The following is a 27,443-nucleotide window of genomic DNA, read 5'->3' on the forward strand; positions in this document are numbered from 1 at the left end:
GTTTAGAATTTCACAAATGAAATCTCGTTGCAAGTATAGTTTCTAAACCAAGCAATAATCCTTTCATACAAAAAGTTGTTTGTCACTAGTACAAACCCCTAAAATTTATAAACCGAAGTATTGGACCTCGGGTCGTTCTCCCTAGGAATTGTAATGAAGTGTCTTGTCATCGGTTGTGAGTTATATTTGGGGTTTTGATATGAAGCATGAAAGATAAATGGTAAGAAAGTAAACTAATGGCTAAAAAGGTCTTGGCAAGGGTTGGTGGTCAAGGATCTCTATCCTAATCACTAACCACAATATGAGAATTGGCAAGGATTAATCTCATTAAATCATCCTCTAACTAGTAGTAAACAAAAGTCAAATGAGCTATATCAATCCTAGTCCATAAGTCTTAACTCTCCACTAATTCAATTAGTGAGAACTAGAGTCAATGGATCCCAATCATCAATTACTTGGACATTAGTAACTCAAGAGTTCCTAAGTTACCTTCCCAAGCCAAGAACATAAAACTCTACTCTAAAATCCAACCAAGCATTTCATCAAACACTTGGAAGGCACAAAAGGAAAACATAGTAAATCAATAACAAGAATTAATTCTAACTACAATCAAATGTAAAGAATTAACAACAACAATTAAAGGAAACAAGATCTACATGAATTACCTCTTATTGAATTGAAAGAAAATGGAATGAACAATAGTAGATCTACAACAAAACATAAGAACAACATAAAGGAAATTACAACAAAAGAATGGAAGAAGAATGAATGTAACAACAAGGAATTGAGAGATAGAAGGAGATGAAAGCATGAATTAAAATCTAGATCTAGGATTATTGAACTAAACCTAATCCTAATTCTAGAGAGAAGTGAGAGCTTCTCTCTCTAGAAACTAACTCTCACTACTAAACTAAGCTAAAACTAAACTAATGGTAACTAACTTCTCAAGTATGAAAAGTATGTAAAGTATGAAAAAGTATGAAAGTCTCTCCATTCCCCCTTCAATCCTTGGCTTAAATAGCATCAGAAATGAGTTCTCCATTTTTACATGCTTTTCCTTCATTCCCTTGATCCAATCTTTGCCTCCTAAATCTGAAATCACTTGGCAAACACATCAAGGCATCTAATGGAATCAAAGGTAAATCAAGATTAAACAATTAAGGACCTAAAAAGCATGTTTTCACTCTTAAGCACAATTAAAGGAGAAGTTATAAAACCATACTATTTCAATGGATAAATGTGGGTAAAAGGGTATAAAATCTCCTAAATCAAGCACAAGATAAACCCTACAAATGGGGTTTATCAGTGAGTAAATGAAAGGTGTGGATTGATGGTATAGGCTAATCATGGACAGTTGGGGTTTGGCATGAAATGAGCACAAGGATCACCACTTTTATGATGGGTTGGTTCGGTCTCCAAGGGTATTCTCCTTCCAATGTTGCATGGCAACATTTCCCAATGCATTCCCTTTTGAAGACATGTGTATGGATCCTTTTTTTGAAGTGGCCGAACTCCCTTCTTCATTTGTCCCATCAATTCCATCCAATCTTCCCTTCATTTCTCCTACAAGGTAAAAGGAACAAAATTAATGAGTTTGGATAGTGGCGGCAAAATTAGAGAGTGAAATAACTACTTTTTAAAATTTTTGTTTTTACATAACTAAGTGCTATTCATGAATACAACCCAACTGACTGATTAATTGTTCATATATGCAACATTGGTGACACCAAACTTAGTTTGTGACCATGTGGTGTAAAAAGAGTTGATTAAGGCTCTAAGAGTAACACAATGTGAATTGTGTTCTTGTCCTCTTAGTTTACCTGGAACACCAAACTTGTTGTTCACTATATGTTGCATATAAGGATTCATCTACGTGTTTGTCAAAGTTGATTTGGAATTCATGAACCTTGCTTTATTAACTACTTCAGACATCCTAAAAAAAAAATTAAAATATGGGTTGCCTCCCATGAAGCGCTTCTTTAGCGTCATTAGCTTGACGTTCTGCCCTTGTCAGGGTGGTTGGCAGTGCTTCAAGTCTTCCCTTCTCACAGTGAATCTATCTCCGTTGGCTTCATTAAAAACCTCCACATGTTCCAAGGAGAGAATTCTGCTGATGGTGAAAACTTTAGGCAGCTGAGATGGAATGGTGGGGAGATGAGGTGGAATAGCTGGAAAATGAGCAGAGATTACTTTATCCCCTGGAGAGAAATCCTCTGTAGGGATCTTCTTGTTCCTCCATCCCTTGGCGCCTTCTTCCTTGTTTCTTTTAATGCTATCCTGCTCCTTGTGGCCTCTTTCTCCAGGGAAATTTTGTTGCTAGTCTCATATGACTCCGGTGGATTTAGCTCTTCTTGGGTTTCCTTTAACTGTTGCACCTTCTGACTGTATTGTTTGTCAACTAAAGGGATTTCCAGGTGTATTATTTGTGCTTCAGTGCTTGTTTCTTCCACCAGTGCCTTATTGTAATCCTCCCTTGATTCCTTGTTTTCTTGATCTGCTTCTTGTGAGGGTCTGAAGACATTGAAGGTGAGTTGTTCATCATGTATCCTCAGTATTAGCTCTCTTCGCTCCACATCTATGAGTGCTCTGGCTGTGGCCAGGAATGGCCTTCTCAATATGATTGGATGGAGGTGACTCTCTTCCATCTCCAAGATGACAAAGTCTGTGGGAAGGAAGTAGTTCCCAACCTTCACCAACACGTTTTCAACCACTCCTATTGCTTGTTTTTGAGTTTTGTCAGCCAACTTGATGATCACATCCGAGGGCGTTATCTCATTGATCTGAAGCTTCTTCATGAGGGATAAAGGCATTAAGTTGATACTTGCCCCCAGGTCACAGAGTCCCTTATCAATAACTGTTTCTCCTATAGCACAAGAGATGTAAAAACTTCCTGGATCCTTCCTTTTTGTAGGCAACTCTATTTGAATGAGAGCACTGCACTCCTTATTCATCAATATTGTTTGTCCTCCCTTTAGTGAATTTTTCTTGGTCAGCAGCTCCTTCATACATTTAATGTATGAGGGCATTTTTTGAAGAGCCTTGATGAATGGTATGTTTACATGGAGATATGTAAACATGTCGAGGAATTTTGAGTACACTCTCCCTTCTACACCACCCTTGAGTCTTTGGGGAAAAGGTGCATATGGGTTCAGAATCTCCTTCTCCCTTAACCCCTTCTTCTGTGTGGAGTTGGTTCTTTGATCACCCTCTTCCTGCTTCTCTGCTGGAATATCTCGAGAGTGTTCTAAGGGTTTGTTTAGTTCTTCCACACTCCCCTCATCACTTATAGTGACCATCTTGCATTCTTCCCATCTTAATTTCTTTGCTTCACCTCTCGGGTTTTTCTCCGTGTCACTTGAAAAACTATCAGTAGGTTTATGAATCTTCTCAGAGAGGTATCCCACTTGAAATTCCAGCCTCTTGATGGTGTCTCTCTGGTTTTTGATATTAGCTCGCACCTCATCCTTGAACACTCTGTTTTCTTGGATTTTCTTGCATATACCTTCAAGTAGAGTCTCAATTCTGGAGAGTCTATCTTCGGATGGTGATGGTGAGTTGAGGTTGGAGGGGTGAGAATGGCCATTTTAGTTTTGATATGGATGTTGAGAGGTATTGTTGGGTGGGTGTTGATATGATCTCTGTGTGGGATGTTGGTGAGTTGCATTGTTGTTGGGGTTGTGACGTCTCTGATCTTGGCCTTGATCTTGTTGATTTCCCCACCCAAAATTTGGGTGGTTCTTCCAACCAGGAATATAAGTTTTGGAGTATGAATCATGGGTCTGCCTAGGTGAGTTCCCAATATAGTTGGCTTGTTCCTGGTCACCCTCTTCCTCTGCATTCACTCCTTCTTGAGCTGCTGATGAGGTGGTGACTGCTGCAACTTGGTTTCTTTCCATCTTCTTGGTAAGGTCATCCAGCTGCTTGGTGATCATCTTGTTTTGAGCCAGCAGCACGTCCATATTGTTTAGCTCCATTACTCCTCGAGTGTTGCCCCTTTCAGAAGCATAGAAGTAGTCATTCTCAGCTACAGTCTCGATGACATCTATGGCTTCTTCAATGGTCTTCTTCTTGTTCAGAGATCCTCTGGATGAGTGGTCTACTGCCTTCTTTGATTCATAAGAAAGACCTCATAGAAAATGTGTAACTGCACCCATTCATTGAACATATCTGGCAGGCACCTTCTTGTTAAGTCCATAAACCTCTCCCATGCTTCATAGAGAGTTTCACCATCTTGTTGCCTGAAGGTTTATACCTCAACTCTCAACCTGTTGATTCTTTGAGGAGGGTAGAATCTTGCCAAGAATTTGTTCATCACGTCTTCCCAGGTTGTTAAACTCTCCTTCGGAAAGGACTCCATCCATTTAGATGCCTTATCCTTGAGTGAAAAAGGGAACAAAAGGCAGTCTATAAGTGTCAGGATGAACACCATTAGACTTCACAGTATCACATATCCTTAGGAAGGTGGTTAGATGTTGATTGGGGTCTTCTTGGCACTTCCTCCGAATGCACAGTTGTTCTGAACGAGGGTGATGAGCTGGGGTTTTAGTTCAAAGTTATTGGCATGTATGGTTGGCTTTTGGATGCTACTTCCATAATTTTCTGGGTTTGGATTGATGTAAGAGCCTAGAACTCTTCTCTCTTGCCCAGCATGATTTGCTGGGCCTTCTCTGGCATGGTTGTGAGCTTCTTCTTCATGATAGTTCTCCATATTCTCCTCTATGTCTGGTTCAAAATACTCTGACTCTTCCTCAGCACCAACGACTCTCTTTCCTCTTGCTTCCCTCCTTAATCTAAGGAAGGTCCTCTCAGGTTCATAATCCAAGGAAGTTAAAACCCCGCTTCTCCTACCTGTCATATAACCAACAAAGCAAAAAGCAAGAAGAAAATGAATGAAGAAAATACTCTTGTTAGAATGGCTATTAGTGTGAGTGGTGCAATGTATCAAACAGTTAGTGGGTTAGTGAACTAAATTGTAAACAATGAAGAAAACACAACAAATGGGTAAGGGAAAAAGGGAAGAAAACAGCTAAAACTGAAAGTAAATCACTCAGATGGAACAAAACAAAAGAAAATTACTCAATCTAGTTATCCTCCAAGTTAATCATTGTCGATACAAAATCAATCTCCGGCAACGGTGCCATAAACTTGATGCACGGAAACTTGTCTCTCAACAAATTTCCCTTCGGCAAGTATACCGAATTGTCGTCAAGTAAAAATTCACAATAGAGTGAGGTCGAATGCCACAGGGATTGATTGGTCAAGCAACTTTAATTAGAGGAATGTTCTAGTTTAGCTAAGCAGAAATTGAGTTGAGGAATTGTAGAAAATTAAATGGCGGGAAAGTAAATAACAGAAAATGTAAATGCTGGAAATAAATGGCAGAATGTAAATGGCATAAAGTAAATTGTAGAATCTTAAATGGGGATTTGGGGAGATGAGCAGAAAAATAAATGGCAGAAATTAAAGAGAATGGGTAAGATCAGAAATGGGGGATTCATTAGGCTTAGGAGATGTTGCATTCTTCGGATCAAGTTCATTCTCATCTCTTCCTCAACCAATGCATTCATTGATCTCCTTGGCAATCTTAAGTGATTGGATTCCAATTCCTTGGCAACCCAATCTCTCTAAGCTTGAACAATTGCCCAATTCCTTGATTTAATTGCTCATGGGAAGAGATAAAGTTTGGTCACTGATTATACTGATAAACCACTATTTTATGGTTTATCTTGTGCTCAATCGAGTGATTTTTATCAACTCTTTACCCACTTATTCATACTATTTGCATGGTTTTACATTTGCCTTCCAAATTATGTGCTTTGATTGAAAACATGCTTCTTTGGCCTTTATATTGCTAATATTAATCCTCTCTTATCACTATTAGATGCCTTGATATGTGTGTTAAGTGATTTTAGAGATTACAGGGCAGGAATGGCTCAGAGGATGGAAAGGAAGCATGCAAAAGTGGAAGGAATACAAGAAGTTGGAGAAACTGCTAAGCTGTCCAGCCTGACCTCTTCGCACTCAAACGGCTATAACTTTAGCTATAGAGGTTCAAACGACATGGTTCCAGTTGCATTGGAAAGCTAATGTCCGGGACTTCCATTTGATATATAATTTGTTATAGTTGCTCCAAAGTTAGGCAATGCGAACGCGTGAATGACGCGCCCGCGTCGCATTTGCGAACTTCAATCCGCGCGGACGTGTGGACGACGCCTCCGCGTCACTTGCCTGCGACCTGAACGTAACAGAAATTGCAGGGAGTGATTTCTGGGCTGCTTTTGACCCAGTTTTTAGCCCAGAACACACAGATTAGAGGCTATAAAGTGGGGGAATGCATCCATTCATAATCATGCTTTTCATAATTCACTATTCATGAATTAGATGTAATTTTGAGGGAGAGGTTCTCTCCTCTCTCTTTTAGGATTTAGAATTAGGATTTCTTTTGCTTTTAGGATTATCTCTTTTTTATTAGGTTCAATATTCCTTTTATTTATTTTTATCTTTCCAATTTAAATTATGAATTCCCATGTTAGAACTTATTTCTTTGAATTAATATATTTTGAGGTATTTCAGATTTATGATTGCTCTCTTTAATTTATGTTACTGTTGCTTCCCATCTAAAGGCATTTTTATTCCGGTAGATTTACTTTTTTCCTTTTTGGTCTTGGTTAAGAAATCAGTAACTCAGGAGTTATCAAACTCAAACATGATTGATAATTGTTATCTTTGCTAATTGAATTGAACTTCAATAATCCCAATCTTTCCTTAGGGATTAACTAGGATTTGAGGATCTAACTAATTAGTCACTTGACTTTCCCTTGCTCTAGAAAAGGTTAACTAAGTGGAATTAAGGTTTAATTTTCATCATCATTGATACGGATAACTAGGATAGGACTTCTAATTTCTCATAACTTGCCAAAAAGTTTATTTTACAGTTATTTATTTACTTTACAGTCTTTTACTTATTTCAATTGCAATTTAAACTACTTGTTCCTCATCTTAAAAACCCCAATTTACAATCTTCATAACCAATAATAAGAACATACTTCCCTGCAGTTCCTTGAGAAGACGACCCGAGGTTTAAATACTCGGTTATCAATTTATTTAGGGGTTTGTTACTTGTGACAACCAAAACGTTTGTAAGAAAGGTTGATTGCTTGGTTTAGTAACTATACTTGCAACGAGAGCCATGCGGCCGCCTCACTTCTCGCTAGTCATCTCCTTAATTTCTTGTGTTCCTTCCATTTTTGCAAGCTTCCTTTCCAATCTCCAACTCATTCATGCCCTATAAAGCCTGAAACACTTAACACACAGATCACGACATCGAATGGAATAAAGGAGAATTAAAATACATAATTAAAAGTCTCTAGGAAGCAAGTTTTCAATCATGTAATAATTTTAGGAAGGAAATATAAATGCATGCTAATCATATGAATAAGTGGGTAAAGATCATGATAAAACCACACAAATAAACACATTATAAACCATAAAATAGTGGTTTATCAACCTCCCCACACTTAAACATTAGCATGTCCTCATGCTTAGTTGAAGGAGATAAAATAAATGAGTAGGAACATGTAAAACTCATGCAATGCAATGCAACCAATATATATATGAATGCAACTATATGATTTTTGTCCACTTGATCAATAATAAAGAAGCTCTTCAAAACAATTACAAATTAAATTCCACTAATTCAATTCTCCTGCAGTAAGAACAGATAAAGATGCAAGAAGGCAGCTCATGAAAGCAGGGAATATAGAATTTTAAGCATTGAACCCTCACTGATGATGTATATACGCTCTAATCTCTCTACCGTATAAGGCAATCACTCTATCCTTCTCTAATCATGCTTTCTAATTTTTGTTCTTCTCCTAATCAATCAACAACATTTGATATACCAATGCAAACATCATGAGGTCTTTTCAAGGTTGTAATAGGGCCAAGGTAATGGTAAGGATACATATATGACTAAGTAAGCTTATAAACTGAATCTTTAATTAACCCAAGCTTTAACATAACCTATATATATTCTATATAACTTTAGAATTCATACCTAGCTACCCAGAATTTCTCTTTCACATTCCATACTCATGTATCAACTTTTATTTTAATTTTATCATACATGCATTGACCTTTGAATTCTTAACTTAACATTGGGGTAATTTTGTCCCCTTATTTATTTATTGAATATTTTTGATATTATTATTATTTTTTTTAATATAAGCATAAAAATAAACATAGCTTATCAATGCACATAGATTTTTAATTCTTATAGTTTCACATGAGTAGGTATCCAAATTCCCATTCTATTATCATGACACATTCCCTTATTATCTTTTGTTCCCATAATTTTCCATACTTAATTAGCACACACAATTCTATCTTAAGCTAACCAAAGATTCAGTTTGGGATATATAATTGTTTTTCCGCTTAAGGCTAGTAATGTGGTAAAATATAGAACAAATGGGATTTAAAGGCTCAAAGTGGCTAACAAAGGTAATTGAAAGGGTAGGCTTAATTTGGATAAGTGAGTTAAACAATTAATGGCCTCAATCATATGCAAACATATAAATATAATAAATATTGGACATATAGGATGAAACAAAATATAAATTACAATCATAGAGAAGTAAACACACAAGAATAAAATAATTATGGTTAAATAATGTAACCATGCATGAAGGCTCAAATCTCACAGGTTGTGTGTTCTTTAGCTCAAAAATCATGTTCCAAATACAACTTCAAGCAAATTTAACATAAAAATTTAATTAAAATTAGTGAAATTTTGTTCCAAAAATAGAGTCTTAGAAGAACTTATTGTCTTTTCAATCAAGTAGAACATGCATGCAACTAATCTATTACTATGCAATTTATCCTATTCTATAAAAGAAAAACTAACTAAATATCCTAATTTATTGGTGTTTAGGGAAGATAAATTACCTCCGGAAGTCAGGTACTGACCGACCTCCCCACACTTAAGGCTTTGCACCATCCTCGATGCCTTCTGTCAGGATTAGGGGTGGGCTGGTAGCAGTATCTCCGTAGTTGGGACCATCATGGCTCCCTGTGCTGGTAAAGGAAGTGGAGTCCGGGGTGTCTGAGTCCTTGAATTTTCCCATGATCAGCTCCTTGAGGTATGTGAATCAGCGCTTGTTACGACACTCTCTCATCTTAGATTTGTGTTCCTGACGATCCAACCTTTCGAGTATCTGATGGAGCAGTTGGTCTGTGGTAGGTGCTTGTGGTACGAAAGGAGGAATGTCCTGAGCCGGTTCAGTGGGCTGGCTTGTAGTGGCTGTTGAGGGTCTGATATATTTCCCATTAGGGACATATTGGTCATCCTGTGGAAGTATGGCTTGGGTGTCCCCAGCTCTGAAGGAGACTCTGGCTGCTGAGACGAGATCTGAGACCAAGGCGGGAAAAGGTAAGTTTCCCGCGATTTGTACGTGTCTCATGGCATTCCGGATGTGTCTTGGTAGGTTCAGAGGCTGGTCTGTAAGGATGCACCATAGTAGAACGGCCATGTCCGCAGTGAAGGAGGACTCATGGGTGCTCGGAAAGACGTAATGGGACATGATCTGTGCCCATACGCGAGCCTCCAAGGTAAGTGCCAAAGCCGAAATTCCCTTAGGGCAGGTACGATGGTATCCGTAGATCCATCGGCTGTCAGGTAGTGCGATAACTCTGAGAACGTGGTCCCAGTCAAATTGGTACATCTGGCGCTTGAGTGCGGCTTCTTGAAAGGAGTCCAATCCTTCTGGAATAGGGGGAAGACCTAGAGCTTTTTGAATGGCCTCTTCTGTAATGGGGACTTGCTTCTGACGGACAAAGACAGACTGCAGGGTTGGCAGGTAGAAGTTGGAGTAGAACTCGACTACCCAAGATAGATTGACTTGCCTCGGCTGTCTCTATAGGAAACCCCATTGTCTTTGTGCAATTTGCGGCTCAACAAAGGTAGCAATATGGTTTGGGAGGAGAAGAAGGTATTCGTTGTTGTAGCTCCTTTCTGCCAGGATGGGGAACTTCTGCTCACAGTAGTGATTGGGAAATCGTGTAGTGTCCTTTGCTGGGAAGACTTTTTCTTTATCATCAACCTTTATAATCCGCTTAAGTCTCTTTGTTGAGGGTTTAACCGCAGTTGAAGAGGGTTCTGCCACTAATGCTCTTTTTGTTCCTCTTCTTGCTGTGGATTTGGGTGTAGCTTTCTCTTTTCCTTTCTTGGTGGCCATTCTGAAAAAGGGAAGAGAAAGTAAATTAAATTCAAAGAGATAAAGCAAGGAAGAGAACGGAAAAGGGTGGTTATGAATGCACAGTAAAAGGTAAATGATGTTAACACATGGTCATGACTACATTTGAAAAGTCATCAATGGAAAATAGTTAGTGCATATGATGACAAGTGAATGCAAGGGGTTTATTGGCATGCTGGCAAAGGCATGAGTAGCATAGATCAAGCATCACTCGTAACAAACCATCACGTTTGTATTGACAATTATTTATAACGAATAAAATATAAAAGGGGTTTTGTGAAAAACGGGCATTTAATAGTAGAGTAGGATAACGGAGAAAAGTGCAAAATGCCATATGGAATTTTTCACAAACACATAGCATGCATGGTGAAATAATGTATGAAAAGTATTAAATTGAACATGCAAGAAATCCTTTAAAAATTAATATATAATTGCCAAACAAATTTAGAACAATCCACAAGCATATAGTGAGAAATAATGACTCAAATAAATATCTAACACCAAGTAAAAAGGAAGCAAGTATGAATAATGAAAGTAAAAAGAAAAGAAAAGAAGATAACATAGAAAAATAAGAAGAAAAATAGAAAAGTAAGGAGAGAAGAAGAAAAAGAAAACCTTGTTAATGGGGGAGAGAGGGAGAGAGTGAGGGTGTAAAAAGTGAGAAAGAAGGAAGAAGGAAGAAGGGAGGGAGAAGAAATAAGGAGGGAAAAGAGAAAATAGGATTTGAGGAGAAAAAGATAAGATAAGTGCCAAATCAAGGAAGCTGTGCGGCGCAATCGACGCGGTCGCGTGGGGCACGCGGTCGCGCGACTTGCGCTGATACTGATTGACGTGGTCGCGTCGGTCACGGGGTCGCGTGACCCGTTTTATGCCACTGGCGCGAGGACAGCCTCGCACTCGCACAACTCTCTGTTCAAAATCATTAATTGCCAAATATTAGGTGACGCGATCGCGTGGGGCATGCGATCGCGTGAGTGGCCATTAGAAGGATATGACACGGTCGCGTCGGTCACGCGGCCGCGTGGGAAGGATTGTGCTTTCAGCACCAATCCAGCACCACTCTAGCACAAGTTTCGGTCGTGCACCCTTTTGACGTCGAATTCTAGGGCACGCGGCGGCGTGGGTCACGCGGTCGCGTGGGAGGCCAATGTTACCATGTGACGCGGACGCGTCGGCGAAGCGGTCACGTGGGGCAATTTGTGCCATTGGCACGCCTCTATCCACGCTACTGCGTGACTCTCTGTTTGTTTTTATTTTCTCCCATCTCCTTGCGACGCGGACGCGTCAATGATGCGGTCGCGTCGCGTAACCCTTTTTTTTTAAATAAAGGTTTGAAAATGAAAATGCACGAAATGTACTAATAAAGAGAAGAGTTATTAAATAGAAAAACTAAAAATAAAGAAAAGAACGATCATACCATGGTGGGTTGTCTCCCACCTAGCACTTTGCTTTAACGTCCGTAAGTTGGACGCTCTATTAGCTCACTCTTCGTCTATGTGAGGATCTTCCAAGAGGAAGATCTCGAGCTCCTTATTTTTCTGCATCCGCTCTCCGTGGTACAGCTTTAAACGATGTCCATTAACTTTGATAAGTTCAGAGCTGAAAAGATGGCTTAGGTGATAAACTCTGTACGGTTCGGCCTTCTCTACTCTGTATGGACCATCCCATCTTGATCTCAACTTGCCTGGCATGAGCCTCAGTCGAGATTTGTAAAGGATGACTAAGTCTCCAGGTTGTAACTCTTTTCTCTTAATGTTCTGATCATGTACAGCCTTCATCTTCTCCTTGTATAGTCTTGAATTCTCATAAGCTTCTAGGCGAAGGCTTTCCAATTCTTGCAGTTGCAATTTCCTTTCAGCTCCGGCTTCCTCAATCTCATGTTGCACTCCTTTACTGCCCAAAAGGCTTTGTGCTCGACTTCAACAGGGAGATGACAAGCCTTTCCATAGAATAAGCGGAAAGGACTCATCCCAATGGGTGTCTTGTATGCGGTTCTGTACGCCCAAAGTGCATCTTGTAGCCTGGTGCTCCAATCTCTTCTATGAGGTTTGACTATCTTCTGCAAGATACGCTTTATCTCTCTGTTTGACACCTCGGCTTGCCCATTAGTCTGAGGATGGTATGCTGTTGCAACCTTATGAATTATTCCATGCTTCTTCATTAATCCTGTTAGTCTTCTGTTACAAAAATGGGTGCCTTGATCGCTCACGATTGCTCGTGGTGATCCAAAGCGACAAATAATGTGGTTTCTCACAAAGGAAACAACATTGTTAGCATCATCAGTGCGGGTAGGAATTGCTTCCACCCATTTAGAAACATAATCCATAGCTAACAATATATAAAAATAACCATTAGAATTTGGAAATAGACCCATGAAGTCAATGCCCCAAACGTCAAAAATTTCACAGAAAAGCATAATTTGTTGAGACATCTCATCCCTCCTGGATATATTACCAAATTTTTGGCATGGGAAACAAGATCTACAAAATTCAGCAGCGTCTCTAAAAAGTGTAGGCCACCAGAATCCACAGTCTAAGATTTTTCTAGCTGTTCTTTGAGGGCCAAAATGTCCTCCATTCTCAGATGAGTGACAGGCCTCTAAGATGGACTGGAATTCTGATTGAGGTACACACCGTCTAATTACCTGGTCAGCGCCATATCTCCATAAATATGGGTCATCCCATATATAATATTTAGACTCGCTTTTCAGCTTGTCTCTTTGATGCTTAGAAAAGTTTGGAGGAAAGGTGCGGCTAACTAGATAATTAGCTACAGGTGCATACCAAGGGACTACCTCAGATACTGCTTGCAGGTTATCAAATGGGAAATTATCAGCTATAGGAGTGGGGTCATCTGAAATGTGCTCAAGGCGACTTAAGTGGTCTGCCACTAAATTCTGGTTACCACTCCTATCCTTAATTTCTAAATCAAATTCTTGTAATAGCAGTATCCAACGTATAAGCCTTGGTTTGGACTCCTTTTTAGCTAACAGATACTTTAGAGCTGCATGGTCCGAGTACACTACTACCTTCGTACCAAGTAAATAGGCTCAGAATTGATCCAGAGCAAAAACAATAGCAAGAATCTCTTTCTCAGTAGTAGTGTAATTGGATTGTGCTGCATCTAGAGTTTTAGACGCATAAGCAATAACAAAAGGGTCCTTACCTTCACGCTGAGCCAATGCTGCTCCTACTGCATGATTGGAAGCGTCGAACATTATTTCGAATGGCTGGCTCCAATCTGGTCCTCTCATAATTGAAGCTTGAGTCAGCGTGGTCTTCAGCTTATCAAACGCTTGTTTGCAATCTTCACTGAACTCGAACTCAATATCCTTCTCCAGTAGTCTGGATAAGGGAAGTGCTACCTTACTGAAGTCCTTAATGAATCTCCTGTAAAAACCTGCATGGCCAAGGAACGAGCGGACTTCCCTCACAGAAGAGGGGTAAGGTAAACTAGAAATAACATCCACCTTTGCTTGATCTACAGAAATACTGGTATTAGACACAACATGTCCTAGAACAATCCCTTGTTTAACCATAAAGTGACATTTTTTAAAATTTAATACAAGGTTTGTACTGACATATCTATCTAATACTCTAGATAATCCATCTAAGCAAAGGCTAAAGGAATCGCCATAAACACTAAAATCATCCATAAAAACTTCCATACAGTCCTCAATAAGATCAGAGAAAAGACTCATCATGCACCTTTGGAAGGTAGCTGGTGCATTGCACAAGCCAAAGGGCATTCTCTTGTAAGCATAAGTCCCAAAAGGACATGTAAAAGTAGTATTTTCCTGATCCTCAGGAGCTATATGAATCTGGAAATAAACTGTGTAACCATCTAGAAAACAATAATGTGATTTACCTGACAGGCGATCCAACATTTGATCAATGAATGGAAGAGGATAGTGATCCTTACGGGTTGCTTGGTTGAGGCGTCTGTAGGCAATGCAGACCCTCCAAGCGTTCTGTAATCTGGTTGCTATGAGCTCTCTATGCTCATTTTTCACTGTAGTGACTCCAGACTTCTTTGGCACTACTTGTACTGGGCTTACCCATTCACTGTCTGAGATGGGATAGATGATATCTGCCTCCAGTAGTCTGGTCACTTCCTTTTTGACAACCTCTAAGATAGTGGGATTTAGTCTTCTTTGGGATTGACGAACGGGCCTTGCTCCCTCTTCTAAAAATATTCTGTGCTCACATACTTGAGGGTTGATGCCTACTATATCTGCCAAACTCCACCCAATTGCCTTCTTGTGCCTCCTCAGCACACTTAGTAACTGCTCTTCTTGTTGAGAAGTGAGTTCCCTTGTAATGATAACTGGACACTATTGCTTGTCCTCAAGGTAAGCATATTTGAGGTGTGGAGGAAGGGGTTTTAATTCTAACTTCTGGTCATGGTCAGGCTCTGGGTTGTTTGGAGCTGGCAACAATGGGAAAGCACTGTCATTGTCCTCTGAGAATGTCCCCACACTTGGACCTTGTCCTGTGTGCTTCTCTTCTAACTCCTTCTGGTGAACTTCAGCCACGGTTTATCTATAATGTCACACTGGAAGATAGAATGATCTTCTGAAGGGTGCTTTATAACTCCATTCAGATTGAAACTTACTAATCGGCCATTTATTTCAAAAGAGTATGTTCCTGAAAAAGCATCCAATTTGAACTTAGATGTCTTTAGGAATGGTCTTCCAAGTAGGATTGATGATGGCTTCTCTGAGTCATTTTGGGGCATCTCCAGAATATAAAAATCAGTGGGGAATATGAGTCCTTTAATGCCCACTAATACATCTTCAGCAACTCCAACCACTGTAATAATGCTCTTATCTGCTAACACAAAACGAGCTGCCGACCTTTTTAAGGGAGGTAGCCTCAAAATATCATATATAGACAAAGGCATTATACTCACACATGCTCCTAAAACACACATGCAGTCAAAAATTATCACACCACCAATAGTATAATTAACTATACAAGGGCTTGGGTCACTACACTTTTCAGGTAAACCTCCCATTAAAGCAGATATGGAACTACCTAAAGGAATAGTTTCTAATTCATTAATTTTGTCTTTATGTATAGATAAATCTTTTAGAAACTTTGCATCTTTAGATAGCTGTTGAATAACATCAAAAAGAGGAACAGTTACCTCAACCTTTTTGAATATCTCTACCATTTTGGGATCAGGTTCCAGCTGCTTCCTGGGCTTCCTTGCAAGTTGTGGAAATGAAATAGGAGTGGTGTCTTCTGTAATATCTGCGCCCTGTGGTGCTTCCTCCTGTGGTTGAACTTCTTCTTTTTCAGCTATGTCCTGTATGTCCTCTTCCTCTTCAGCATCTTCTATTTCCACTACCTCTTCAGCTGAGGCGTGTTCTGGTAGGCTTGGCTCCTCTTGATTCCTCTCCTGTAGTGTGGTACCAGACCTCAGGGTGATGGCATTGATGCCACCCTTGAGATTGGGTAATGGTTGAGAGGGGATTCCATTGGAGCTCAAAGGCTGGCTATTGGAGTTATTCATTAATCCAATCTGTGAGACAAGAGCTTGCAAAGTTGCGTTTAGACCATTTAGAGTGGCATTAATGTTATTTTCCATTGTCTGTTGTCTCCAATCAATGGATTATAGTAAATCATCATTAGAAGATGCGGAAGGATAAGTAATCTGAGAGGTCTGCTGTTGGGTATTCTGGGGTCCTTGGGACTGTCTCAGGTGAGGCGCTCTGTACGGCTGGTTCTGGTTCTACTGCCTGTTGTTGTTATTATTCCATCTCTAATTTCCCTGATTGTCTCTGCCTCCTCTGTTGTTGTTGTGCCTCCAATTCTGGTTAGAATTGTCCTGCCATCCATGGTTGTAGTTGCCACCTTGATTGTATCCTTGGTTGGGGCGGTCATAGAAGTTATGAGTGGCTACTACGGTGTTGTCTTCCTGCTGGAGCTGCGGATACTCATCAGTATAGTGGCTATAATCAGCACAGATTCCGCAAACTCTCTGTGGGACTAACTGTTGGTTTTGCTGTGGCGGAGAAGGTTGAGCTTGCTGAACTTGTTGTTGATTCAAATGCATCTGCTTCAGCAAGTTGGTCATTTCATAGATACTCTGAGTCAGAGTAGCAGTCTGTCTGCTAGAGGATACTTCTGCAACGGCTTTTGAACGGCCTTGTTTCTGCCTATGATTCCGAGTAGATTCAGCTAAGTCACTGATCAATTGCCATGCCTCATCAGTGGTCTTGTACTTTTTCATAGACCCATTGCTAGCACTTTCCAATGTGGTCTTATCTTGGGCCTCATGCCTTGTGTGACGTAACCGAGTAATACTATCTTGTCAATCATATGGTAGGGGCATGCTTCCAGAAGATTATTGAAGCGCTCCTAGTATTCATAGAGAGTCTCAGATTCATCCTGAACAATCATGGAAATGTCTTTTTTCAGTTTATCAATAACTTCAGCTGGAAAGAATTTTTCAAAGAATTCTCTTCTCAGTGTATCCCAGTTGGATACAGTTACTGCAGGTTGAGTGTAGTACCACTCTCTTGCCTTCCCCTCAAGAGAAAACGAAAAATCTTTCAGCAAAATTGAAGTTTCATCTGCACCATCACGCTTGACAGTAGAACAGGCTGCTTGAAAATCTCTCAGGTGCTTGATAGGCTCTTGAGCAGGCAAGCCATGAAACTTGGGCATCAAATTGAGCAGTGCGGTCTTTATTTCAAAGTCTGTAGCCACCGTTGGATGATGCGCTTGAAATGGTTGCATTGTAAAATCAGGGGCTCCAGCCTTTTGGAAAGTAACTCTCCTAGCTGCTGCCATGTTACCTGCACGTAAATCAGCCAAATCAGTAGAACGGGTGCTGGTTTCTTTCTTAAGTGACGTTTCAGATCTGCCCTCAGAGAGGACTAACCGACGCCGAGCTTACCTTATTCGTGAAATAGTTCTTTCAATTTCAGGATCGAATAATAGCAAGCTTGGATCAGGAAGTGAACGCGTCATCTAACGAAAGAAACAAGCAGCTCATGGTAGCAAGATAGAATAAAATGAAAATAAATAAAATCCAATTAATAACTTTAGCACTCTATTGCAACCCCCTGGCAACGGCGCCAAAAATTGACGTGGCAGAAATTGGCGAGTCAAGAATTGTTGTAAATATGTGTTGCAAGTATAGTTCTTAACTCTTCTCTATATCCCAATGCAAAGAACAATAGAAAATAAAAATCCTAAGAACTATGAATGTGTAGAGAGAAAACCTAGAGGAGGAGTAAAACAAGATCTAAAAACTAAAACTGTGTAGAATGAATGTTGTTTTTGGTTTCTGCATGTCCTCTGGCTCTAGTATGATTTTTCGGGCCGAAAACTGGGTCAAAACAGGGCCCAAAATCGCCCCCAGCGAATTCCTCAGATTATGCAGATCGCGCATGTCACGTGATCGCGTCATTCATGCGGACACGTCATGCGGCGTTTTACTTTGCCACGCGGTTGCGTCGTCCACGCCTCCGCGTCACTTGTGCTATTCCAATCCGCACGGTCACGTGAGCCATGCGGCCGCGTCACTGCGATTTCCTCTCTTCCGCGCGGTCGCGTGAGCCATGCGGCCGCGTCACTTCTCGCTGGTCATCTCCTTAATTTCTTGTGTTCCTTCCATTTTTGCAAGCTTCCTTTCCAATCTCCAACTCATTCATGCCTTATAAAGCCTGAAACACTTAACACACAGATCACGGCATCGAATGGAATAAAGGAGAATTAAAATACATAATTAAAAGTCTCTAGGAAGCAAGTTTTCAATCATGTAATAATTTTAGGAAGAAAATATAAATGCATGCTAATCATATGAATAAGTGGGTAAAGATCATGATAAAACCACACAATTAAACACATTATAAACCATTTCGATGCGTATGTCTAAAATTAATTTTTTTTGACGTTAGAATTTTTGCCAGTAAAGAATTTTATAAAAACAGTTGCGTTGTAGGTATAGTTTCTAAACCAACAGAAATCCCTTCGTACAAACGTTTTGGTTGTCACAAGTAACAAACCACTAAATAAATTGATAACCGAAGTATTTAAACCTCGAGTCGTCTTCTCAAGGAACTGCAAGGAAGTATGTTCTTATTACTGGTTATGAAGATTGTAAATTGGGATTTTGAAGGTAGGGGGCAAGTAATTTAAATATCAATTAAAATAAGTAAAAGACTGTAAAATAAATAAATGACTGTAAAACACAATTTTTGCAAGGTATGAGAAATTAGAAATCCTATCCTAGTTATCCTTATCAATGATGATGAAAATTGAATCTTAATTCCACTTAGTTAACCTTTACTAGAGCAAGGGAAGGTCAAGTGACTAATTAGTTAGATCCTCAAATCCTAGTAAATCCCTAAGGATAGATTGGGATTATTGAAGTTCAATTCAATTAGCAAAGATAACGATTATCAGTCATGTTGAGTTTGATAACTCCTGAGTTACTGATTTCTTAACCAAGACCAAAAGGAGAAAAATAAATCTACTGGAATAAAAATGTCTTCAGATTGGGAATAACAATAACATAAATAAAAGAGAGCAATTGTAAACTGAAATACCTCAAATAACATTAATTCGAAAGAGTAATCTGTAACATAGAAGAATTCATAAATAAAATTGAGAAAATAATAAAAAGGAATATTGAACCTGATAAAAAGAGATAATCCTGAAAGCAAAAGAAATCCTAATTCTAAATCCTAAGAGAGAGAGGAGAGAACCTCTCCCTCAAAACTACATCTAAATCATGAGAAGTGAATTATGAGAGCGTGTGATCATGAATGAATGGATTCTCCCACTTTATAGCCTCTAATCTGTGTTTTCTGGGCCACAAACTGGGTCAGAAACAGCCCAGAATTCGCTGATTGCGAATTCAAACACGCTGATTTTTTGTCACTGCGACGCGGTCGCGTGGAGCATGCGTTCGCGTTGCCTAGTTTCAGGGCAACTATAGCATATTATATACCAAATCGAAGCCCCGGATGTTAGCTTTCCAACGCAACTGGAAGCGCATCATTTGGACCTCTGTAGCTCAAGTTATGACTGTTTGAGTGCAGAGAGGTCAGGCTGGACAGCTTTAGCAGTTTCTTCAGTTTCTTGTATTCCTTCCACTTTTGCATGCTTTCTTTCCATCCTCTAAGCCATTCCTGCCCTGTAATCTCTGAAAACACTTAACACACATATCAAGGCATCTAATGGTGATAAGAGAGGATTAATATTAGCAATATAAAGGCCAAAGAAGCATGTTTTCAATCATAGCACAAAATCAGGAAGAAAAACATAAAGCATGCGATTAGTATGAATAAATGGGTAAAGAGTTGATAAAAACCACTCAATTAAGCATAAGATAAACCATAAAATAGTGGTTTATCAATCTCTCCACACTTAAACATTAGCATGTCCTCATGCTAAGCTCAAGAGAAGCTATAAGAAAGTGAAGATGAATGGTAGAAAGTATGAAATGCAACCTATCTATATGAATGCAACTACATGCTAAGATGTTCCTACCTACTTGGTTAAAAGTAAATAAGTTCTCCGAGACAAATATGAATTAAATTCCACTAATTCAAATTATATAATAAAAGACAGGTAAACTTGTAAGAAGATAGCTCATGAAAGCAGGGAACATAGAATTAAGCATTGAACCCTTACTGGTAGTGTATATCACTCTAACTCTCAAGTGTCTAGGGTCAATCACTCTACTCTTCTCTAGTCATGCTTTCTAAAACTTTGTTCTTCATCTAACCAATCAACAAATATTTAGATATCAATGCAAACATCATGAGGTCTTTTTAGGGTTGTAATGAGGCTGAGGTAAAGGTAAGGATATATGTATGGCCAAGTGAGCTTTATAAAGTGAATCCTTGATTAGTCTAAGATCTCACCTAACATATACATACTTTATATAAATTAAAATACTTTACCTAGCTACCCAAATTTTTTTCCACTTTTGTATTTCATGCTCAAGTATCAAACTTATTTTTGAATTTTGTCCCATGTGCATTAATTCTTTTTATTTTGTATTTGGGGTAATATTATTTTTCTTCTCTTTTCTTTTCTTCTCCCTTTTTTTTTGTATCCCCTTATTTAATTACTTAATATATTTTTTTTTTCAATGCACATGGTAATTTAATTATTTTGATTTCATATGAGCATGCTTCCCAAATTTTCAAATAACTTATTCAATTTAATTCCCTACTTTTTCATATCATCCCATGTTCCCATAAAATTTCCCACACTTAAATTATACACAATATCTATCTTAAGCTAACTAAGGATTTAACTTGGGATTTTTATTTTGTTTTTCTGCTTAAGGCTAGTAATGTGGTTATGAAACAGAAGGGGGTTAAAAGTTGAAAGTGGCTAACAAGGGTGATGTAAAAGGTAGGCTTATTTGGGATAAGTGAGCTAATAACAAATAATGGCCTCAATCATATGCAAGCATGTAAATACACTAAATAATGGACATATAGAATAGAACAAAGCAAAGATTGCAATCATAAAGAAGAAAACACACAAGAATAAAAATTTATGGTTAAATAATGTAACCATGTAAATAAGCTCAAAATCTCACAGGTTGTGTGTTCTTTGGCTCAAAAACCATGTTCCAAATACAACTTCAAACAAGTTTTAATAGAAAAGTTTTTAATTTAAATTAGTGAAATACAATAAAAATTTTTTGAAAAAGAAAATATTACTTCAACCAAGTAGTAACTAAATGCACAAAATCAAATAAACATGCAATTAACCATGCAAATGAAATAATGAACAAGGAAAATAAACCATTGGTGTTGAGATAAAAGAGTAACTAACCCATGGAGTTCGGTATCGACCTCCCCACACTTAAAGATTGCACCGTCCTCGGTGCATGCTGAGATGTGCAGGTGGACGGGTTGTTCCAACTGGCGCTTTTCTCCAAAGATTATGCAGATGGACTTGTCTTGTTTCCCCATGTAAACGTCTTCCGGTTCCCTTCCGGGTGGCCATCCTGAAAGAAAAAGGGAAGAAAAGTAACCCAGAAATAGAGATAAGAAAATAAATGAAGTATGAGTGGGTTAATGCCAAATGAAAAGGGTCTCATTTACATGGAAGCTTCAACATGTACGTGAGAAAACAATAGAAGCACATGGCATACCAATGGTGCAAAATTTGCAACAATGGGGGAGAGAGTGGGGAAGAAGAGATAATATAAATTCATGTCAATGAAAAAGTAATACAGATTACTCAATCAGAATTAAACAAGTCACTAAGCACCAAGAAAATACCAGAAAAGATGTAACAGTTGAATAAGAACATTTGAACACTAATGGTAAAATAATAAATTTAGAAAAGAAAAATAAAAATATGCAATGAATGAAAGTATGCAAATAAATAAAATGAAATAAAATGAAAGTGAAAAAAAAAGGATGAGAAGTTAAAAAGATAAAGTAAGAAAGAAAAAAAAGAAAGAAGGAAATATAGAAGAAAAATTAGGATTTGGGAAGGAAAAAGATAAGATATTTTTGGCAAAGTTGGATGAGCTGTGTGACACGAGCGACGCGGACGCGTGGCGGACGCGTTCGCGCGACTTGCGCTTAAATTAATCCACGCGGTCGCGTCGGTCACGCGGACGCGTGACGCATTTTGTGCTACTGGCGCGAGGGCAGCCTCGCGCTCGCACAACTCTCTGTTCAAAATGCATTATTGCCAAATATCAGAGTGACGCGGTCGCAGTCGACGCGATCGCGTGAGTCGTTAAGACAGGGATGTGACGCGGACGCGTGAGCCATGCGTCCGCGTGGTAAGACTGGGCGTTCAGCACCAGTCCAGCACCACTCCAGCATAACTTTCGGCTATGCACCCTTTTCACGTCGATTTTCATGTCACGCGGCCGCGTGGGTGACGCGGACGCATGGGAGGCCAAAGTTCCCACATGACGCAGACGCGTTAGCGACGCGGTCGCGTGGATCAATTTGCGCCAAAGGCACGCCTCCAGCCACGGTATCGCGTGACTCTCTGTTCGATTTTTTTTCCCAATGCACTGGCGACACGGACGCGTCAGTGACGCTGCCGCGTCGCGTGCGTGCTTTTTTTTTTTAATAATGCAGTATGCAGAATGCAATGCTAATATGAATGTTATGCAAAATTCCAGGTTCAATACAATAAAATAAAATAAAGCTCAAAAACAAATAAAACTAAATAAAAATGAAAATGGAACGATCATACCATGGTGGGTTGTCTCCCACCTAGCACTTTTAGTTAAAGTCCTTAAGTTGGACATTTGATGAGCTTCCTGTTATGGTGGCTTATGCTTGAACTCATCCAGGAATCTCCACCAATGTTTGTGATTCCAATATCCTCCGGGATCCCAAACTAGGCACAGAAAGCCTTCAAGTAAGTTAAAACAAGTGACAAGGCCCCAATAGTGTTGATTGCCAGAATGAATTCTGGGGTCCCAAATCTTGCTTTTGCACCCGTCTTCTAGCTGATTAACATGATTCCATCCGGGTGGTTCAGTCTTAGAATTCTTACTGAAGCGACCAAACAACTTTTCAGACCCATTCAATTGAGCTTTACACCAACCCTTGTGCTTCAATTTGGAGCATGCAACCATATTTAACTTTGCATGACAACTCTTACCACTGACCATCTTCCTCTTACTCTTAATACCACAAAGAGCTCTAAGCTGACCATCTGTCTCAAGTAAACCATATTCAAGTGGAATGAGAAAGCTAAGAGACCTGCATGTGTTATTTAGGAGCATGTGTGAGTATAATGCCTTTGTCTATATATGATATTTTGAGGCTCCCTCCCTTAAAAAGGTTGGCAGCTCGTTTTGTGTTAGCAGATAAGAGCATTATTACAGTGGTTGGAGTTGCTGAAGATGTATTAGTGGGCATTAAAGGACTCACATTCCCTACTGATTTTTAAATTCTGGAGATGCCCCAAAATGACTCAGAGAAGCCATCATCAATCCTACTTGGAAGACCATTCCTGAAGACATCTAAGTTCAAATTGGATGCTTTTTCAGGAACATACTCTTTTGAAATAGATGGCCGATTAGTAAGTTTCAATTTGAATGGAGTTATGAAGCACCCTTCAGAAGATCATTCTATCTTCCAGTGTGACATTATAGATGAAACCGTGGCTGAAGTTCACCAGAAGGAGTTAGAAGAGAAGCACACAGGACAAGGTCCAAGTGTGGGGACATTCTCAGAGGACAATGACAGTGCTTTCCCATTGTTGCCAAACAGAGAGATAAAGCATATCTTGCAGAAGATAGTCAAACCTCATAGAAGAGATTGGAGCACCAGGCTACAAGATGCACTTTGGGCGTACAGAACCGCATACAAGACACCCATTGGGATGAGTCCTTTCCGCTTAGTCTATGGAAAGGCTTGTCATCTCCCTGTTGAAGTCGAGCACAAAGCCTTTTGGGCAGTAAAGGAGTGCAACATGGGAATTGAGGAAGCCGGAGCTGAAAGGAAATTGTAACTGCAAGAATTGGAAAGCCTTTACCTAGAAGTTTATGAGAATTCAAGACTATACAAGGAGAAGATGAAGGCTGTACATGATCAGCACATTAAGAGAAAAGAGTTTCAACTTGGAGACTTAGTCCTCCTTTACAAATCTCGACTGAGGCTCATGCCAGGCAAGTTGAGCTCAAGATGGGATGGTCTATACAGAGTAGAGAAGGCCGAACCGTACGGAGTTTATCACCTAAGCCATCCTTCCAGCTCTGAACTTATCAAAGTTAATGGACATCGTTTAAAGCTGTACCATGGAGAGCGGATGCAGAAAAACAAGGAGCTCGAGATCTTCCTCTTGGAAGATCCTCACATAGCCGAAGAGTGAGCTAATGGAGCGTCCAACTTATGGACGTTAAAGCAAAGTGTTAGGTGGGAGACAACCCACCATGGTATGATCGTTCTTTTCTTTATTTTTAGTTTTTCTATTTAATAACTCTTCTCTTTATTAGTACATTTCGTGCATTTGCATTTACATACTTTTATTTAAAAAAAAAGGGTTACGCGACGCGACCGCATCATTGATGCATCCGCGTCGCAAGGAGATGGGAGAAAATAAAAACAAACAGAGAGTCACGCAGGAGCGTGGCTGGAGGCGTGCCAATGGCACAAATTGCCCCACGCGACCGCGTCGCCGACGTGTCTGCGTCACATGGGAACATTGGCCTCCCACGCGACCGTGTGACCCACGCGGCCGCATGCCCTAGAATTCGACGTCAAAAGGGTGCACGACCGAAAGTTGTGCTAGAGTGGTTGATAAACCACTATTTTATGGTTTATATTGTGTTTAATTGTGTGATTTTATCATGATATTTACCCACTTATTCATATGATTAGCATGCATTTATATTTCTTTCCTAAATTTATTACATGATTGAAAACTTGCTTCCTAGAGACTTTTAATTATGTATTTTAATTCTCCTTTATTCCATGCGATGCCGTGATCTGTGTGTTAAGTGTTTCAGGCTTTATAGGGCACGAATGAGTTAGAGATTAGAAAGGAAGCTTGCAAAAATGGAAGGAACACAAGAAATTAAGGAGATGACCAGCGAGAAGTGACGCGGCCACATGGCTCACGCGACCGCGCGGATTGGAATAGCATAAGTGACGCAAAGGCGTGGACGACGTGTCCGCGTGGAGAAGCAAAATGCCGAATGACGCGTCCGCATGAGTGACGCGATCGCATAATGTGCGCGATCTGCATAATCTGCAGAATCGCTGGGGGCGATTTCGGGCCCTATTTTGACCCAGTTTTTGGCCCAGAAAAGCAGACTAGAGCCAGGGAACATGCAGAAACCAAGAACAACATTCATTCCGCATAGTTTTAGTTTTTAGATCTAGTTTTCCTCTCCTCTAGGTTTTTTTTCTCTCTACACATTCATAGTTTTTAGGATTCTTATTTTCTATTGCTTTTTGCATTGGAATTTTGAGAAGAGTTATTACCTCATCAAGACTTCGTCATTCTAGTTCGTTTTCTTTACTTGGCTTTACTCTTCCGTGTCCTTTAATTTACTTAATTCTACTATTGGATTATTTTAGAATTTATTAATACAAGAGTTATTTTTATTTTTAATTGATTCTTTTGAGTTTTATTTATCATGTCTTTCTTTAATTCCCTTTCCTATGTTATGAGTTACACATTCACAATGAGTGAGTAGTTCCCTAACTTGATGGGGAGTTGATTGAAAGGAACCCTTGAGTTGGAATGCTCAAAGGAGAAATTATAATTGGGTTTATTATTGGATTGCCCTCTAATCACTAACGCCAGTCCTTCCAAGTAAGCGGACTGGGACTTTTGAATAGAAACAGCATTTCAACTTGTTTGACTTTCCCTTACCTAGTAAGGGATAACTAAACAGAACAACCCCCAATTATCAATTAATCTTGAGAGTAATGCAATAAGAATAGGGCTTCCAACTAATCTACTCCCAGTCAAGGCTTTTATTTAAATCACATTAATTCTCTGATTTAATTTCCTGTCATTCAACTCAAATCTTTTTGAAAACCATCCGATTAATAAAATAGCACACTTTCCTACAACTCGTTGGGAGAGGACCTGAGATTCATACTCCCAGTATTTTAATTTTAATTTTTGTGACACCCTTTTTTAAATTGATAAGCGGATTTCTAGTTGGTTGAGAACTATACTCGCAACGCATATCTTATAACAATTCTTAACTCGCCAATTTCCGCCCACATCAATTTTTGGCGCCGTTGCCGGGGAGTTGCAATAGAGTGCTAAAGTTGTTGATTGGATTTTATTTATTTGCATTTTATTTTATTTTACTACTATGAGCTGCTTGTTTCTTTCGTTGGATGACGCGTTCGCTTCCTGACCCAAGCTTGCTAGTATTCGATCCTGAGATTGAAAGAATTATTTCACGAATAAGGCAAGCTCGGCGTCAGTTAGTCCTCTCTGAGGGCGGATCTAAAACGTCACTTGAAAAAGAAACCAGCCCCCGTTCTACTGATTTGGTTGTTTTACGTGCAGGTAACATGGCAGCAGCTAGGAGAGTTACTATCCAGGAGGCTGGAGCCCCTGATTTTACAATGCAACCATTTCAAGCGCATCACCCAGCGGTGGCTACAGACTTTGAAATAAAGACCGCACTGCTCAATTTGATGCCCAAGTTTCATGGCTTGCCTACTCAAGAGCCTATCAAGCACCTGAGAGATTTTCAAGCAGCCTGTTCTACTGTCAGGCGTGATGGTGCAGATGAAACTTCAATTTTGTTGAAAACTTTCCTGTTTTCTCTTGAGGGGAAGACAAGAGAGTGGTACTACACTCAACCAGCAGCAATTGTATCCAACTGGGATACACTGAGAAGAGAATTCTTGGAAAAGTTCTTTCCAGCTGAAGTTATTAATAAACTGAGGAAAGATATTTCCATGATTGTTCAGGAAGATTCTGAAACTCTCTATGAGTACTGGGAGCGCTTCAATAATCTTCTGGAGGCTTGCCCCCACCATATGATTGACAAGATAGTGTTACTCGGTTACGTCACACAAGGCATGAGGCCCCAAGACAATACCACATTGGAAAGTGCTAGCAATGGGTCTATGAAAAAGTACAAGACCACCGATGAGGCATGGCAATTGATCAACGACTTAGCTGAATCTACTAGGAATCACAGGCAGAAACAAGGCCGTGCAAAAGCTATTGCAGAAGTATCCTCTAGCAGAGAGACTACTGCTTTAATTCAGAGTATATGTGAAATGACCAACTTGCTGAAGCAGATGCAATTGAATCAACAACAAGTTCAGCAAGCTCAACCTTCTCCACCACAGCAAAACCAACAGTTAGTCCCACAGAGAGTTTGTGGAGTCTGTGCTGATTATAGCCATTATACTGATGAATGTCCGCAGCTCCAGCAGGAAGACAACACCGTGGCAGCCATTTATAACTTCTATGACTGCCCCAACCAAGGGTACAATCAAAGTGGCAATTACAACCATGGATGGCAGGACAATTCTAACCAGAATTGGAGGGAGAACAACAACAACAGAGGAGGCAGAGATAATCAGGGGAATCAGAGGTGGAATAACAACAACAACAGGCAGCAGAACCGGTACCAGCCTTACAGAGCACCTCACCTGAGGCAATCCCAAGGACCACAGAATACCCAACAGCAGACCTCTCAAATTACCTATCCTTCTTCTTCTGCTAATGATGACTTACTACAATC

General features: G+C 39.7%; 2 non-coding genes across 2 annotated transcripts; one reads left to right on the top strand and one right to left on the bottom strand.

Moving 5' to 3' along the window:
* The first annotated feature begins 4,160 nt into the window (after positions 1-4,160).
* On the top strand, positions 4,161-4,267 carry LOC148544694 (small nucleolar RNA R71). Its single transcript, XR_015901484.1, has one exon. It is a non-coding gene; the product is annotated as a small nucleolar RNA R71 (small nucleolar RNA).
* A 22,358-nt stretch (positions 4,268-26,625) lies between these two features.
* LOC148544695 (small nucleolar RNA R71) lies at positions 26,626-26,733 on the bottom strand. Its single transcript, XR_015900571.1, has one exon. It is a non-coding gene; the product is annotated as a small nucleolar RNA R71 (small nucleolar RNA).
* Between the last annotated feature and the right edge of the window lie 710 nt (positions 26,734-27,443).

This window comes from Arachis ipaensis, chromosome B9 (assembly GCF_059453495.1).
Source record: "Arachis ipaensis isolate K30076 ecotype BB chromosome B9, ASM5945349v1, whole genome shotgun sequence".
In the NCBI taxonomy this organism is placed as follows: Eukaryota; Viridiplantae; Streptophyta; class Magnoliopsida; order Fabales; family Fabaceae; genus Arachis; species Arachis ipaensis.